The sequence below is a fragment of the Biomphalaria glabrata genome, chromosome 10 (genome assembly GCF_947242115.1).
Source record: "Biomphalaria glabrata chromosome 10, xgBioGlab47.1, whole genome shotgun sequence".
NCBI classification, from domain to species: Eukaryota; Metazoa; Mollusca; class Gastropoda; family Planorbidae; genus Biomphalaria; species Biomphalaria glabrata.
The window spans coordinates 34,003,364-34,020,687 of record NC_074720.1 but is presented as its reverse complement, the minus strand read 5'-3'; the positions used below and the strand labels follow the sequence as shown (position 1 = coordinate 34,020,687).

The 17,324-nt window shown below is 36.6% G+C and overlaps 1 long non-coding RNA gene across 1 annotated transcript; it reads left to right on the top strand.

Annotated features, from left to right (window-relative positions):
- Positions 1 to 34: 34 nt before the first annotated feature.
- LOC129928592 (uncharacterized) lies at positions 35 to 13,758 on the top strand. The gene is made up of 4 exons (XR_008780035.1): positions 35 to 153; positions 4,525 to 4,568; positions 5,809 to 5,870; positions 13,427 to 13,758. It is a non-coding gene; the product is annotated as an uncharacterized LOC129928592 (long non-coding RNA).
- The last annotated feature ends 3,566 nt before the right edge of the window (positions 13,759 to 17,324 follow it).

Here is a 17,324-nt window from a genome sequence, read left to right as displayed (position 1 = left end):
CTGCGCTAAGTCTTCTTTAGCTATTGGCTGGGTGTTTGGGCTCTTTTCATCCAGTCTCTCTTTTGATTGCTGCTAACATGTAATTAATGTACACTGCAAGACTCTCAGCCTAACGCTATAACACTTCGGACAATAGTGAAGACATATTTCCTTGTAAGTTAGTGTTGTTGTTGTTTTTTTAAACATGCATTGAAATCTTCGATAAACGTTCCAAAATGAACGCTACTGTTCAGAGTTTGTTTCAGCCAGTTTATTATTCTATTAAATCTATATGCATTCATTATTCATACTTCATTGGAATTGGAAATATAAAAAATTGAATGATTGTGCTCAAGAATGTTGTTAGATAGACATTGATAGAGACAGAGAAATGGATTAATAAAACGGCAGACAATTAGACAGACAGACAGACAGACAGACAGATAGATAGATAGATAGATAGATAGATAGATAGATAGATAGATAGATAGATAGATAGATAGATAGATAGATCACAATCAAAGCTTTTTGTCGACAAAAAACAATTGGTCATTGTGTAATTCATGTTATAAATATCTATCTTCTTTTAATGGTCATCACAGAAGCGATAGTAGAGCGCAACAAGGGAAATAACAACAACAAACACCACCCTAATAAAAGGGAGATAACTGCAATACTAATCCAAGCACAATTCAAAGCTTTAAAAGTCTTAGAATATGATGTAGCGTTGGCCAGATTTAATAGGAAATCATAGCCAAATCTCAACCAACGAATTCAAAATAAAATCTCTGTATATTCTACCCAGATTAGCTGACATTAGCTGACATTCAAGTCATGAAAGGACAGCTGTGTTTGACGATTGTTTCCTTGACTCTTCTGTATTCAGGACCCAAAGCATTTACTATAACTCTTTGGTATTCTATCAAATTTTTCATCCATTCCAAGTCCTTTATATTCTCCAAAGGCAACGTAACGAATCTCAGATATTTACTTTATGAGAAACATAAATTACATGGTTTAACGCAGTCCATTAAAATAGATATTTTAACAAATTTAACATGTGCATAAAGTAAGTTTAAACAATTAAATATTGAATAGTAACAAAAATTATCTACAAATCTTTAGTTTCCAAAATATAGCACCAAAATATAAATAACCTATTAAGTAAGCCGTATGAATCTTGTGACAAATCTTATTTAGATTTAAAGGAGTCTAGTGATTTGGTTTGGTGTTTGGAAGTGTCATCTTTAAAGTGGAGTGGATATTTGCACAGTTCTTTTACGACATGCCGAAATGCTTTCGGAAGATAAAACAAAAAAACTAAGGCTTCAATTTTTTGTTTCCTAGCTGACAAATGGATTGATAGCTCTATGGAGTTGCCGTGACATTACCCACACCAGAGATTGGCGGTGCAATGTTGATCGAATCCTTCATGGTGTCTAGCAAGCTTCCTTTCAGCTCATCCTTTAGTCGAGTAAGCAGGACGGAGTCAAGGCCGAGGACTCCTGTACCGCAATGGGACAACACTTTCCCAGTTGTCGTTCCTTGACAGTATTTTAAGAAATTTATCTAAGGCTAATCTTATATAGGCCTATATATATATATATATATATATACACCCTCACGTTTATCCAACTCACTCACACCCTTTATATTTTAGCAGTTTCTATAATGAACGTTGTAGGCTTCAGCGGCACTGGTCAAAACTACATGCCAGCAACTTAGCGCTTGTGCTTCTGTATTGCGCGTGATTGTTGTATGATAATTTATTTTGAGTTCATTAAGACGTCTAGCTGCAAGCCTTTTTTTTTCCACACATAAGACATCAACCAAACGACTTACTAAAGCCGACATGAGAAAATGCAGGTAGAATCGCGTTAGCGAGTACGTTTTAAAAACCTTTTTTTCCCCAGAAGTCTGTCGCCAACAGTATGCATTCTAAGAGGTCCTAGACACAAAAAGAAACAATGACTTGATTAATTTTTAAAAAAATATTTTGAAAAATTGAAAATAATTTTGTTGTTTTTTTAAATATAATTAATTGTAATTAGTATTCAAAAATAGAAAAAAAAATGCGAATAAATGTTTTGTCCCATTAAAAAACTTTGAAAGCATTCACACCACATCCCTTTTTAAGCACGTTTTGGCCATTTTGGGAGCGCGCTCGATTGTTGAGAAACGCGCTACTAATTTGTTTTCTTTTTCTAATTCTGTGCTATCGATACAGAATCTACCCATCCATCTTCTTGAACATTAGCTGCTGATTAGCACCCAATATCGTGTATTCAGGTTTGACTTTCAGCATTCAATGACCAGCTTCAACAACAATGACAATAAGGCAACCACCAGAAATTGACATCGGAACTTGCCGCTATCCTAGTATGGAATTAGTTAACTACTAATAACTCGTAGTAGTAACTCTTAGTGCAGGGGAGATTATATGTCTTTGGTGATAGTTTTAGGGATGAAATAGCAAAACCATAGAAGCATTTTTTTATAAAGACTCAACTCAAACTTGCATAACCATCATCGTTGTGTCGCCATTCATAAAAAACATTTTGATTCGGCGCCTTGCTAGACATCTAATTATGGACGTAGATATGCTTGAGTGCATCTCGAGTCAAGGCCGGATCCTCTCGGACATTACATTAAAGTAAAGTACCCCTTTCCGATCTTGCGATAAATAGGGCAGATGATGTAAAGGTCATCTGTTTCTGTGGCCTACGGTTAACGAGGGTGTCATGTGGCCAGCACAAGGAAAGGCGACTTTACTTTTCACAAACTAAAGTCAGGCACCCAATAGAGTTGGATGGACTCAGGGGCGCTCAAAATATCCCGAAATTCAGAATCTCAATCTTCACTGAGATTTGAACCCGAGATATCTCGGTTAGGAAGCCAAACACTTTACCTTCCACCAACCACTTACAGAGTTTCATCAATACATGTCATGTCTCGGCTCAATTCGCCGGTTTTCGCTTGCTCCCGAAAGTTTGTTTAAGCCAATTAGGATGAAAATCAGAGTCACGTGACCAGCGCACCCACACTTACTTCAAAAGCGCGTCACCAATCAGCTTCCGAGGATTATACGAGACCCAGCAACTGAGGAGCTTTAGCTCTCTTTAGCCCCTGAGTTTAAGTGGAGAAATTACTGATATGGAGTAAGGTGTATTGCATTTATATTTTATAAAGAGGGGAATGGGTGGGTCAAAAAAAGGAGGGGGGGGGGTTGATGAGAACTTTTTAACAAAACACCCGAGCACAATGGCAAGTAAAGTGAGCCTGGAACTCAAGGCCAATAACATCAAAGGGAGCTTACCACAGTGTATCGATTCGAGGTTTTTGTTGTTGTCAGGGACATACTTCCGGTAGTCTTGGAATTAGAAATTTGGCTTCATTTTGCTATCCATTATTTCTACCTCGGTGTCTCTTTATAAATGTATTATTGTACATTACTCTCTTTTCTACTTATTTGATAATATATGCATTTTTAATTTAATTATTTATTTTTTTTTTTTTTTGGGGGGGGGGGGGGGGTTTGGGAGAGGGGTATTTATCTCCCTTTTCTCATCTGGAAAGCTATTAACAGGAAATGACATTTTCAATGCGAAATAAAAATAAAAGTTTTTCTTTCGTCTTTTTATTTTTCCTTTCGTTGTATTTTTTAAACTATGTAGTTTGCTATTTCGAAAGGTTATCCAGAAGTCTCAGTAAAATCCCTAAGCTCGGAACTATATTGTGTAAGCTCTCTAACGGGTTGTACTATTGCAACAAACTTGACTACGATGTGCTCGTTTGAATAACAACAGCCTTTGGGATAGCGCAGAATTCTTTTCTTAGAAAATAAAAATTATCACAAGTATGAACGACCTTGCGATCTATAAGGCAGATGAGTGGAAGATAATCTACATCCTAGTGTATACTTCCTGAAGGACGACAGACAAAGGTATGAATCCGGGACCATCTACAGGACCGAACGGTAGTTTAGCGGGCATACGGCACGACCAGGCAGCCATTCTCTTTCAATGCCCCACGGTTGTCGAGGGTGCAAACAAAAAAAACAACAGTTTTTTAAATGTTTGACAAGTTTCGGATGCTCCTTCAGAGTTGAAGATAATTTACTTCCTAGTCCTAACCTACCGCAGGACGACGGGGTAGGGTTTGAACCCAGGGCCATAGATAAATCTGAACGACAGTCCAGTGCGCAAACTTTGGCTAACCGCACGACCAGGCCGCCATCATGTGTCATGTAGCCAGCACAACGACAGACAGCTTTACTTTCCCCAACTAATGACAGGTACACATTAGAGTAAGACGTACTAGGAGCGCCTAAAAAATCCCAACATTGAAAATCTATGTCTACATCGAGATTTGAATCCGAGACCTTCAATTCGAAAGCCTAGCGCTTTACCACTCAGCCACCGCTCCTCATATAATTCATAAATGTACACAATTTCATTTAATATTTCATGCATCAATACATTTATTGGAAATTGACCAAAAAAAAGTTATACCATTTCCCCCAACCACTAACCTTAATTTTTTTAGACTCAACTTTGCCAGCACGCAGCTCAATCCTTCCAACCAATCAGGTGAGTTACTTAACCATGTCACTTAATCGTGCAAATAACTCAATCACACCTTTCAATCATGCCAATAACTCAATCAAACCTATAACTTATTCATGTCATTAGCTCAATCATGTCAATAACTCAATCATGCCCGTCAATCATACCAATAAGTCAATCATGCCCGTAACCCAATCATGTCAATAACTCGATATTTATTGTAGATCATTCAAGCCAATTACTCAAACATGCTCCTCAATCATGCTGGTAACTCAATCATGCCCATAACTCAATCATACCCGTGACTCGAGCATGCTGATAACTCAGTCATGCCCTTCAATTATGCAGCAACTCAATTATGTCAGTACTTCAATCATGCCCCTTTATCATGACAGTAGCTCAATCATATCAGTAACTCAATCATATCAGTAACTCAATCATGTCAGTATCTTGAAGTCACAAACATGACTCTTACGATTATATTTCTTCCATGTTCATATGTTTACATTCACTAAGTAATTCTAGATTAGAGATAACTGCACTGTGATTTCCAAATCGTATTCAAATTTAGTAATACCATTATTAAGCATATAGTTTTTATGTACAAAATAAAATAAATCGACATATACTTTGGTATTGACACTGGAAAAACATAGTCATTAGATAAAATTCAAAAAATCTTTTCAATAAACTTTACTCCATAATTTATTATTTTAAAAATTCATGCTTTAAAAGTGCGTGAAATTGTAATGTGAGTTACTCATTCTAACATGATGATTAACTAACAGACAATTTGAACGAATTCCTAACCCTATTGACGCAATGAGCGTCAGAGACAAAATGTACTGCCTATACTCTACTGAGATTAGACTTAGATCCCATCAGAGCCTAGGGCGGAAAGCCCTCTCCAAAGAGATTGGTCAAAAGTCGCCTCCTCTCAGCCAGCAGCTACAACTTCCAAGAAGGTGCGACGCCCAGCTAGTGGAGGATAGGCCTCTGCTTTCGTGTTCTGCTTTTCGATGTCCAAGTTTTTGGTTGTCTTTGGGGAAATTGTCCCGCCAATTCTGATACGACGTCTGATCACAGCTTCACATAGGCGGCGAGTACTCCTTCAGCGGTAGAGGATTTCTGTATTGGTAACATGATCTCAGCATTCTATTCTAAAAGTCCCTCTCAGCCATCGTTGCCGATACTAGATTTTACTATTTATCTGAGCTCTTAATTCATTCGTAAAATGTAATTGAATTTAATTTTTTCCCCTCAGAGCAATATTTGACTTTGTCCACCAGGTTGGATTATAATAGAACAAGACGAGAAATACTAAGGGTAAGTTATGATTTCATTTGATTCATTAACATATTATTTATATATTTTAGTCTGTCAAAATTACTACAAAGTTTGTCCTAAATATATCTCGGAAAAAAATAAAGGGAGATAATACAATTTAAAATAAAAAAAAAAAATGGGGTGAATGTGTCAAACATTTTTTTTTGTTGTTGTTGTTTTATAAAAATATAAAAATGTGTGTGTTTCCAGTGACGCAGACCCCCACGTGACTGGAAAGAGTACCACACTTGTTTGCCGTGTCGCGCGTGTGTCTTGATTTGATAGTCACCGCTGAGGGCGAAATCGTCGACATCTGATTGGTTGATTGATTTTACGTCATCCATATTAGCCCACCTCTCGAGACAAGCGTGCTGGTCAGACGTAGCCAATACAAATGCTGTCTTGTTGCATCATTTAAGAGGGATGTGACCTTAACTTTAACTTATTTTAAAAAAAATGAAGAATCATTTTTAAATGCGTGGTTTTACTACGAGAACCAAAAACTAAATGGAAATTTCAGGAATAAGTTAGGGCTACATTATTCAGATATGAGCTTCGGTATTCTGATGGAAAAAAACTAAATGAAAATTGTAATTAATTTGACTTGAATCTTGAATAATTCCTATTAAAGAAATGAAATTAATCATTTGCAAAAACTATCAACCCAATAAATTTCGTTATTTTAATAGTGTATATATACGATGTAAGACAAAGATATTGAACTCTACAGTTGATATTATGAACATTATAATTAGAAAGTCAAAAACCATGTCAGCATTGTATGGCTTTAATACACAGAATGACTACACAACACATTTCATGAACACATTCTTACGGACGAGTTACAAGCACATGTGAACATAAGAACGACAACCGATACAGCAAATCATTTTCATAACAGTTTGTTATGTACAAGCATATGAATAATTAGCATAATACATCTTTTGTTGACAAGTGCTTTTTTGATGAGAGCTTCATTTGATAATGGGTTCATTTGATAAGTGCTTACATTGAGTAGTGCTTACATTGAGTAGTGCTTGCAGCTTACCTCTAACCTACAACGTGTACTAAATAGAACCACACCTCCGACAACACAACCAGCAGACCTGACTCAACTTTTATATCAGCAGATAGTATCCGCATTTCTCACAGTTCCTAATGACCATAGGTAGTGACCATAGGTCTATTCTTCTTACCATAGGAAGACCAAGTAGGTACTAATAACGCCAAACAACTAGGTGGAACTAAAAGAAAGTCAATAGGGCAGCCTAGGCACCGACACACGGCTTTCAAGCATAACTGAGACCAATGTAAACACTTCGTACGCAGCTATAGTCTCCTTAAAACTTCTTAGAAGCAGCAAAAAAAGCTTATTCCTGTTTACGTTGAACTGCTAACACTGAGAACTGTTAACATTAAGAACTGCTTACATTGGAACTGCTTACATTGGAACTGCTTACAGATAAAATGGAAAAATAATATCAAATTGTATTGACCAATCTTATTTGTCTGAACCAGAAATGTACCCATTTATATATACGTCAGAAGTAATACGCTTTTTAAAGGAATGCTAACTACCTTGGATCTTGCACTATTTCATTCTTTTAGTCATGTCAGTCAAGTTCTATTACAAACATGGGTTCTAGTATTATTTTCTCTCTATTGTGCTTCCTAACCGCTAAACAGTAGTAAGAATCGTTGCAAAATTCCATATGTTCATTCATTATCTCGGTACGGAGATTTGATTGATCGAATAAATATACGATTAAACGTTTTGGTACGTCTGTTATTAATTTCCTTATCAAGTAGCACAGCATTTAAGATAATAAAGCTAGGGTAACAGAAATCATCAACTGATTCCAGAAGTATGCCAATAGGATACGATGTTAGTTACCCTGTAAAACAGCGAACCACAACAAAGCGTTGAAAAAAAAAAAACAACAAAATATCAATCCTGACAAAATAACGTCAATTTTTTTTTTAACTTTAATTTTTTTTATTCACTTTCCAGTAATTACTTTAGATATTGTAAAATATCAAACTATAAATACACAGACATGTTACGCAAAAAAGAGTCAATTATATACATATCATTATATTTATAGTCCAAAAAATTGTACATGAAAAAATATTGTAAGCAAAATGACAACTAGAATAATAGTTTCATACTAGTCAAATACACTAATTGCCACTAATTGGATTGTCAAAGACAAATTGTATGTAAGGAAACTCCAACTGTGGCAACATTGCTGCAAAATGTCTGTTTGGTTATAGAGTCTCTTGCAAATTAGCTTCCCTCTCCAGCATTGTATTCTCATGGACTGGTGTGCTTGGGAGAGTTGATTACAATCTAACAATGAAACTTTGATACCTATGTGATGGACAATGGTCAAAGACAATGGTCATAGACAAGATATAAAGAAATGGATGCTTGAATTGGTCATTCGCCGCCTGAGACGCCAGGGTCTGATCTAAGAGGGCTGCTGACAGATGACCCTCGTATTTTATCTACATTTCTGACTAAATTATAACACATACATTCAACACATATCATTATAGTGTAATGACTTAAGGGAGGCGACTCAACGATATACATAGTAGGCTAACAATGCCTGTAACAATGTCTGCCTTGAGCACAGCCTCTATAAAAGTTCTAGACTTGGGGGAAGCTGCGTTACCTTCTTGTCAACATCCTTCTCCGTCTGGTCTCTAACAGTGTGCACCTTCTGCGTGAGCTTGGATGGCGCTGTGCATTGAAGGGTTATCACACTATATATGGGCGGACTTACGACTATCAAAGGTTATGCAGCTTCCATGTTTAAAAAAATATTTAATTTCAACTAAAATACATTTAATACATTTAATAACATAAAAAACATTTATATTTAACGCTTAAAGAAGGGAGGCGATTACGCAAAAATCCTGCTCAGAGACTCCACTTATTAAAATCCGATAAAATGATTAATAAGTCCGCGCTATTTTCAAGAAAAATTCTACATGATTTTACCCGCGCTATTTAGTTGGGTAACATCGATGTTGGGTTTTGGTTGAGTAATTTGGTTGTGGTTTGGCCATAGACATAAATAAATATAGACTGGCCGAAGGAAGTAACTTTATGTAACTTGAAAACATGTATATCTATTGTATTCGGATTTCCGAGTTATGAAAAGTTACATGATCTTCATTCTTAGAGATTAAACAAAGCTACACTGCCTCCTTATTTACAATATATATAGGTGTGTATCAAAGTTAAAAAAGCACTTTTATACTGCTCATAAATGCTTTATAATACAGTACACAAAATTGCAAGTCACAAATTTTCGTTTCATAAAACTCTTTAATTGGCCAGTCTATATTTATTTATGTCTATGGGTTTGGCTAATGCTTCAAAAACTTCCGGAAGGTAGTATTTAAAAATAGCGGCATAGCGAATGTATAGATAATAGATATGTACACCTTTTAATATTCCTATGATAAGCATTGAGATCTAGACCTTACTGAGAAGACGATGCGCAATTTTTTGCTGAACATTAATTGATTCAACTCTTGAATCCATAAAAACCATACATTCGGAAATTCCCGAAAGGAAATGTCTTTCCATGGACACGATAGTCCTTTCAAAACCAATGTTGAAACAAGAGTTCTAGACCTAGGAAGTAGTTTAAAAATGTCTTTCTGATTTTGTTTACGAATGTTGTGCGTTCGTTGTAAATTTTCTACTGATTTGATATTAGGGATTTTCAGAGGAAACATTTGTAGTATTGTTTACTTTTCATTTGTATAATTGACATGTGTTGCTGTGAAATAAAGTGGAATAATGGAGAGCCTGAATGAGTAATTACTGGAAGATATTTGGGGGGACTATTAATTGGAATCCAAAGAGAAAGTTCTTTTCTTTCATCCTACACCAACGTTTCTCCATCTATCATGAAATTATTTTTTGCGAGACAACTTTTTAAAAAATCTTTTCAATATTATTTCATTATATCTCTTTCTTCCAATAGAAGTGTCCGTCATTGTTAAATTTCACGCTAATGAACTCCCCTTAGCAAGTCTTCTCATTTAGTTTCATTGTCTCCCTTTACTCATTATTTTTGTTATCTCCATCACACAATGCTCTAGGCCCCCGGGGGCCTAGGCCACCAGTCGTCTAAATATTTATTAACTTTCATTTAATAACGTTCATGAATACGTTGCGTCTTTTGTGTGTATATTAATAAGTACTATGTTCTTTATTCAAAGAAATTGTACGATAGGAAATGAATTTGGTGTAGAAACTAGATGAATCTATCAAATAGGTGTTATTGTTTTATTGAAATATATTTTTTTTTACAAAGAGTAGAGTATGTTTGGTCAAATATTTATAGTCTCATTTTATTTACATATTTTTTTTAAATTTTGATTAATAGTTTTATTGAGTTGTTATCAATGGTTTGAGATGCTTCTATTTTGTGTGTGTGTGCCGTACCGTCACAAAATAGCCCTTGTATCATGTATATATAATATATATATATATATATATATATATATATATATATAGAGAGAGAGAGAGAGAGAGAGATAGAGAGAGAGAGATTATATGGAAGATATAGATATAAATATAGATGTAGAAATAGATATTAATGTCTGCCTGCCTATCTGAAACAGAAAGAGAAAAGAGGTTAGAATGAAAGAGAGAGAGAGAAAGAGAGAGGGAAAGAGAGAGAGTGAGAGAGAAAGAGTTTCTCTTTTATAAATCGCCCCTCTCTATCTTCAGTCAAATGTGCTATAACCTCCCCTTATTTGGATCAAGGCCTGAATGTAGAGATCACTCTTCAGATGGCTATTAAGGACACATGTTACCTGGCAGAACGCCGCCACAAGTCATTTAAAAAATGTACATTATTGTCAAGAGTCAGTTGTAATGAAGACAAGTTTCTTAAACACAAATCTTAGACGATTAAAACAGTCATTCAACCAAGACTCGCCAGATGTGACCCTCGGGTCGCGGTATGGCTGTTATTTTAGAATGATGCTAACTGCGGCTTATTTCGCCATAACTTTTTTGGGGGGCTGAATTCTATGCACAATGTAGCCATATGTGTAGCTTGTGGTCATCTGACCATGGACTAATGGCTTACTGGACCAAAAAGAATCTGTATAACATTAGTCATGAAGTTCTAGATCTAGTAGCTGGGGACCTGATTCATACGTTGATCTGTTGGGTTCAGATCTTATTTGTTCTGAAGAGAGAGAGAGAGAGAGAGAGAGAAAGCGAAAGAGAGAGAGAGAAAGAGAGAAAGCAAAAGAGAAAGAGAGAGAGAAAAAGAGAGAGAGAGAAAGCGAAAGAAAAAGAGAGAGAGAAAGATAGAGAGAAAGAGAGAGAGAAAGCAAAAGAGAAAGAGAGAGATAAAGAAAAAGAGACAGTGAAAGAGAAACAGAAAGAGAGAGAGAAAGAGTAAGAGAAAGCAAAAGAGAAAGAGAGAGAGAAAGAGAGAGAGAAAGCAAAAGAGAAAGAGAGAGAGAAAGCGAAAGAGAGAGAGAAAGCAAAAGAGAAAGAGAGAGAGAGAAAGAGAGAGAGAGAAAGCAAAAGAGAAAGAGAGAGAGAAAGAGAGAGAGAAAGCAAAAGAGAGAGAGAGAGAGAGAAATAGAGAGAGGAGGGAGAGAAAGAGAAAAAGAAAAAGAAAGATATGTTCACATTTCAATGGTATGGTGTGGGAGACGGTGTAACACTAAGAAGCTGCTACTTGAATAAAGTAAAAAAAACAACAACATTTGTGAGTCCATGAATTAATTAGAACAAATTACAATATAAGTACTTCTTATTATTTGCGAGCAGCTTCACTCCCTGCTACTTTCTCTGTCTGAATCTATTTCTAGTCTACTGTAACGTTTCATTGCATATTTTTATATCAACATTCTCCAGGGGTCTGATGAGATCTATGCCAAGTTTGTGATTCCGTGATGTTACAGGGGTACTTATAGAAATGGAGTAGTAGACCTTGTAATCGCGGCGGCTAGAAACAATAAATTCTGCCCTTCTATATTAAAAGGGAATAATTTATTTTTTGGGGGGTCCAATAAGAAATGAAACAGCTTAATTATGTTGTAATGAACATTGCTTTTGGTTTGGGCTCAAGTGTAGAATAAAACTTTATAAATCTTCATCTAATTCAGACGGGATGAAAGAAACAGATCAATTAATTATCAAAGATTTTATATTTTCACTTCGTTTGATTGTTAACTCCCTTTATGGCCGCGTGACGTTGGCGTAAGAGTACAGAGGTCATCGGGGAGTTTAATTCAGACGATTTCATGTGCGCCTGGCTAGCCATTGACCTTGACCTTGATATCTCTCGCACGCGCAGTGAAAGAGCATAACAAGTACACAAGAACAAAAGATCCTCACAGAGAGGAAAAAGTTCAAATCTTTTATTTTTCTGGCACCTAATGATCCAAGAAAAGTGGATTTCACCACGTTTTTGAGACTCCCTTTTTTTTTCCCTTGCAAGCGAAGGGAAGCGAGATTTAAGACACTTTTAGCAACCACAGTACACAGACAAGAAAAACAAATCTGAACGGAATGTAACTCCATCAATTTAATTGGACTATAGATGTAATTAAATTTGTACGAGATCTAGACTCACAACAATACATATGTCTGACTAGAAATATTTGTACCCATTGTTTTTGTTTAGGACTATTTCATGCTTTTAGCTTTCTCAGTATGCTAACGCTACGATCCTAACACTTCTGGACAAGTTTGGAAAATCTGGGATGGGGGGGGGGGAAAGTCGAACGACCGGAATTCGAACTCATGACTCACGCCTCCTCTGGCCGACGTGCTAACCACTCCGCCAATGAGGTACTTATGACGAGAGAAGATATTGTTTGTTTCAATATAGAGCGGCGACCCCTATAGGAGACTATTTCAGCTTATGCCACCACTTCAGTCAATTACAATTTCTTTTCCTTGTTCGAGATACCAAACCATATAATTTATTACCAATAGTTCAGTTAACTAATTGGTTATATTTTTTTTTTAATTGATTCTTGTGTTGTCAGGTAAAATTAATAATTGCACAATATCAGCTTGATCCGAGGTTGGGTGTGGGAGAAATAACGTGTACAAACTTTGACCAGACAGACAGAGTTGATCTAAGCTTTGTAAATAGAAGAGGCATTTAGTTTGTTTTAAATACAATGTGTGTGGAATTACTAAACGGTTTTTTAGTTTACCTCATTAATTCATTGTCTTAAAAATAGAACTGTGTCATCAAATAAAAGCAGTCACAAGTATAAGTCTACCAACAGGACCAGAGCTATAGCTTAGAGGACTTCCATGACTAAATTAGTTCCAGGGATATCTTCCATCATTTCCAAGAAATTGCACAGGAAATACATCGTAAAAAAGCTTAGCTCCTTATCTAGGTCAAGTGCTGAAAAGGAATTAATAAGCTCTTTATTGCTTTACGATGATGTATGTCAAAGCCTAAAATAATTTTCAGATGCCTGGAGGGTTAAACTGATATTAATTATAAATTTCTAAATGATTTTATTTAAAATTCCCCTTTCAGACCATGCAATCTACAGGGCAGGTGAGGGTTAGCCAGAGCTAGCATCTGGTGAAACAATGGTCTCTGTTCACCACCCAGCATGTGAAGCTTAGTTGCAGCTGCATGGCGCTAAATTCACCAAACATGACTACCAGGGCCAGGATCATCAGGCGTCACCTAGCAAACGTCGAGGAACGTTCGGAGCACTATGAGACATGTAGAGAGCACACTGGTCATCCGCTGCACAAAAAAAAAACCAACCCATCTCCAGTTGTCTGGACTACTCTGGACCATGTTCTGCCTCTGGAATTAACTGGCGAGGGGCGAGAAAATGAGGCAAGCCACATTCCCACATTTTCATGTAAAGGTAATCTGTTGGTTGTTTTTTTTTTTTACGGTTAACGAGGATTTTTGTGGCCAGCACAACTTTCCACAGCTCAGAAGTGCCCTTAAAATCCTGAAACTAAAAACCAACTCTTGACTGAGGTTTGGGCCTGAGACCACTTGGCCACCACGCCCCATGAGAAAGAGTTCAAACTCTGGTAAAAAGGAACGATTTAAAAAAAAAAAGCCTATTATCACTTCAACGTTAAAATTTAAAAAAATATTATTAACCAAATACAGTATAGTCAAGTATATATGACTATAGCTCACCAAGAATGTAGGACGTTTGTGTAGCTTGTACCTACACCCTGCACTCATTACAAATACTTCATGCCCCATTACAATAAGATGTCATCTTTTAAATCTCTCCCCCAATCCCCTCCCCCTTATTGTTCCCCATTTTTGCTTTCAGCCGTCCATCTTGACCCCCCCACTTTTTTTTTTCTCCTCCCTTCTCAATTTTTTTAAAACTTACAACCACACACCCAAATAATATACACACACACACACACACACACACACGCACAGCTCACCCCATTAACTATGTAGCGATTTTCGTCCATTTGTCATAGATCATTAAGCTTGTTAAAATGAATCTTGGGTCAGAGGTCAATGAAGGGGAACTTACGGCGGTGGGAGGACAGAAAATTATCTTTGGTATAAGTCAATAAGAGACTATTTCTGGGTGACCAGGCTCGGTGGAGCGATTTCTGACGATGAAAAAAAAAAAGCCTTACTCTTGAATACGCCTACCATTAAAATCAGTGCCGAACGAGAGACAGGGGAAGGAGGGGGGTCTTAACTTGGTAGGCATTTATCCAAAGATTTTATTTTCAATTAGATTTATATATAATCTATGAGCTTTTACTCAAAGTGTTAATCTTACTTATCAATGTGCTTAGAGAATAGAAAAGTTTAAAAGAAGGCTCCAACAGTAACGTAGCAAGATAGCCGTGGGCCTGGGTTTCAAGAACTCCTTCCTTCATCTTCACCTATCCTTTAAGCTTAGTCTACTGAACCGTTGGGGCGTTACACAAGATCTGTCGACGATCTTTCTCGATTTTTCTCTCTGTCTTTTGCCTTGGATAGAATTTCTTTCAACGACATGCACGTTCATTCTTGTATGTTTTCTTTCCAACGCTTTCTCTGTCTGCCTCTCTTTCTTTTCCTGGCAGCTCCCCTGAAGGAAAATCTTTGCAAACCCCGAGGACCTGAAGATGCCTAAGTACTAATAGGCTTTCAAATGCATGCACTAACTTTACAAGTGTCATTCTCATTACACTCATTATGTACTAAATACATTGCAAATGATATAAATTCGATACGTCAAATCTTTGTGTGTGTGTCAAGGGCTCCAAGTGGCCATGTGCCATGGTGCCATGAACCTCTTTGTGCCATGAAGACTACGCCACAGGGCACCGACGGTACTGAATGATCTTTGCGGGAAAGATTATAAAAACTGATAATAGGTGAACTTTTTCTAGACGTTGAATTTTTAGCCATATTGATTACAAACTATTGGTTTAAGCTTTTTTTTTTTAAGGAACAGGAGAAAGTTTTCAAAATGAAAGCCGTTGGCTATTCATATGGGGTATAGTATATGACAATGACATATAAAATTCTCACTATACAATTATCCGCTAAATTTTCTATGATTCTTTCTATTCTAATCCATATATTAAGCCTTTACAATATAACATGTGCCTTCACCTAAACCCTACTTAATCTTGGCTACAAAGATATTCACCTTACATCTCTAAAATAATTGGACTTACTGTGATATTTCCACTTTGAATAAGATTTCATTATTGCCTGAATTTACTGGTATCGCGCCATTCGAAAATTAATCTTATTAAGCACATATACATACATGCCCGCACAAATGCACACACACACACACATTTGAAACAACTAGCATATAACTGTATAGCAGACAATTTGTAAAATCTTATTCCAGACAAATTGTGCAGTCTGATACAAAAAAGATCGAGTCTGTCAATCGTGGCTGGTGTAAAGTTCATGTTACTAGATTATAATTTGAAATCGCCCAGGAACCGGGCGCTAGATGCTGGTTGATTAGTACCCTTGGGTCCCCCGTACAGACTGGGTCAAGTCTCTTGCTTCCAATCTAACTCAAATTAACTGTCTATTTAAACCCGGGGACGGATTTCTTTTGTGTGGATACAATCAACGTGAGTGTAAGACGGAACTCGAGGTGTATGAATGTACTACGGAATATTTGTGTGAGTGTTAAAGTAAGTGTGTGTGTGTCTGTGTGTGTGTGTGTCTGTGTGTGTGCGTGTGTGTGTAAGATCCTGGTTTCCTTCCTTTCTGTACTATATTCCATCCAGTTCTTTCATTGAACAACAGTTATATGTGTGTGTGTGTTTGTACATTTTTAGATCAGTGCCAGACTTCATCTAGTGGAGGCCCTGGACAAAACGTCATTTAAAATAAACTTAATACTATTAATACGTATGAAAGCACGTCAGTTTTTTCAGGAAAGAAATACAATACTTTCACATATACTCCTGTATTTTTCGTATATTTATTATTATACATATAGTGTTAAACGAAAAATGTGTATTTTTGAAATGTGGAGGCCAATTTAAATGTTGATGCCTATGTGGCCTGAGTCTTGTGCTGCCGTGAATCCGTCCATCGGTTGAATAGTTACGTAATTATAACTTTCGAAAATATAATGAAACTATTTATTAAAGAATAATGAACACGTGACGCTTTTTTTGTTTGTTTATTTATTACGAGCCCGCCTTCTTCGATACTCTAATTCAACTTAAAGTTGGAATCACAAGTACTATAAAATCTTGTGTATAAACATCTTTAAGAAACTATACTTATAACGAGTTTATTGTTCTCACTTATAAGATAATGTAGCGCGAGTTAAACATGCGCATTGAGTCCAGTGGAATCATTGTTTGTAGAAATCTAATCCGTTCATTCGATGCCGTAGATCACTTCCTCTGGTTAGCAAGGTTACCCCTTTCAGACATTGGCGATCTATGTGGGTTGGTGATGTCCACGATTTGCTATGGTCGAGAGTAAACAAGGGTTTTCCGTGTTATGTGGTCAGGACAAAGACCAACCTTATCTTATCCAACGTACGGAATGCACCCATTAGAGTTAGGGGCGTCTTTTAGAAATCAGGATGCTCCAAATTCCAGTCTTCACTGGTATTGGATCTCAAGACCCTTCAGTTAGGAAACAAAGCACTATATCACTCGGCCATCAGAACCCCCTTGCGAAAAGATGGCGAAATCATGTTTTAACTAAGTAATGGAAATTTGGAAAGCGACGTATTTTTTTTTTCATTAAAATTATTTATATGTATGTATTGCTTCATACATATAATATACATATACAAGGGCGATTGGTTTTGAACTAATAAAAGCGCTCTTTTTACGAGGGTCTGAGCTCAAGAAAAAACTGGTTTAAAATCAGTGAACATTGATAGTGACCATTGGGAAGACATAGCCTTAGACTGCACTATTTGGAGAGAGACGGTGACCAAGAAAGC